Source organism: Pygoscelis adeliae, unplaced genomic scaffold (assembly GCF_000699105.1).
Source record: "Pygoscelis adeliae isolate BGI_AS28 unplaced genomic scaffold, ASM69910v1 Scaffold36, whole genome shotgun sequence".
Classification (NCBI taxonomy): Eukaryota; Metazoa; Chordata; class Aves; order Sphenisciformes; family Spheniscidae; genus Pygoscelis; species Pygoscelis adeliae.
Window position 1 is genome coordinate 1,550,988 of NW_008824934.1, and position 1,578 is coordinate 1,552,565.

Consider the following 1,578-nt stretch of genomic DNA (forward strand, 5'->3'; position numbering starts at 1 on the left):
AGCCCAACATTTGTTCTTGATGCTTTTTTCCCCCACCCCAGAAGAAGAAGAACCAGAGCGTCTGCTGGTGTATACCAGCATAGCTCCAGTGACTTGATCGTCAGCTGAAAGTTGTTCTCCTTACTGAAAATTGGACTATGGAGGATTTTTTTGTGTGTGTTAGATTAGTGCTCCTCCAGTTTCATAGAGCTCTAACATGGCTAGAATTAATTGTTTTGCCTGAATTTAAAGGGGCAGGGTTTCAGCTGGAGTTGGTTGCTTTCTGTGAATTGACACTGATTTCAAATAAGAATATAGCCTCTGGCTTTAACTAGTTAAAACTTGTATGTCTTTTTTAATATAATTATCTTTGTGTTATGTGACTGCAATAATAGATTCAAAGCTCTGGATGCCTTCTGGTTTGGCCTTCTGGTGAAAGCTGCTTGGAGTAGACTCTTTTATGACCGAATCAGCTCTGGGCAAAAATGAATTTTGACTCAGCCTTCACATGAAAGGTTATAAATATCTCACAGTACAGCCATTACATCAGCTTCCTCAGGATTTCTTACAGATAATGTAAACAGTACAGGGCTTCTAAATTAAATCCTAACAGAATAATGAAATTTCGGTTAATCACCTTACTAAATACTCAGAGGGGATTATTCCAAGTCTGAATGATATGCTGTTTTAAGTAGGGCTCTGTGAAATTACAATAGCTGCAGAGCAGAAGTTATTGCCTCCACAGATGTGTGTTGCAAAAGCACTTGAACAGAGAATCCTAAGAGGTGGGACAGGTTATTACCTTGGTAAGCCAGTCACGTAGCCTCTGTGCTCCAAGGCAGGCTTGGTGAGACTGGGTGATGATCTACCTGTTAGACTTTCATTCAGGTGACTCCATGACCTCTCTAGGCAATCCATTCTAGTGACTGATTTCAAATCAGAGGAGGAGAGTGATTTTGTTAGTTAAAATTTATATTATCCATTATGATTATGAGGAAGAATTGACTCTTCAGCATCTTTTTAAGCATTCATAAACTATCATCTCTGCTTGATTGCTCTAGGCTCTTCTCCTACTTCACAGGCTGCGGTTTCTGGACCTCTTAGCCTCTCTAAGCTCTTTCCAGTTGATCTTTCTTGACACCTTCTCTGGAGGAGGTCTTGGCAAGCTTGAATAAAGCTGAAGGATTAATTTTATGATTTGTGGACATGGTTTTATTGCTGAACATTTTTTCAGTGATTATGTCAAGAGGAGTTATCCTGTCTTTTTGTTTGGGGGTGGGTTTTTTTGGTGCATTACAGAATCTTATCATAGAATCATAGAATAGTTTGGGTTGGAAGGCACCTCTAAAGGTCATCTAGTCCAACCCCCCTGCCGTGGGCAGGGACATCTTCAACTAGATCAGGTTGCTCAGAGCCCCGTCCAACCTGACCTTGAATGTTGCCAGGGATGGGGCATCCACCACCTCTCCGGGCAACCTGGGCCAGTGCTTCACCACCCTCAGCGTAAAACATTTCTTCCTTATATCTAGTCTAAATCTACCCCCCTTTAGTTTAAAGCCGTTCCCCCTTGTCCTGTCACAACAGGCCCTGCTAAAAAGT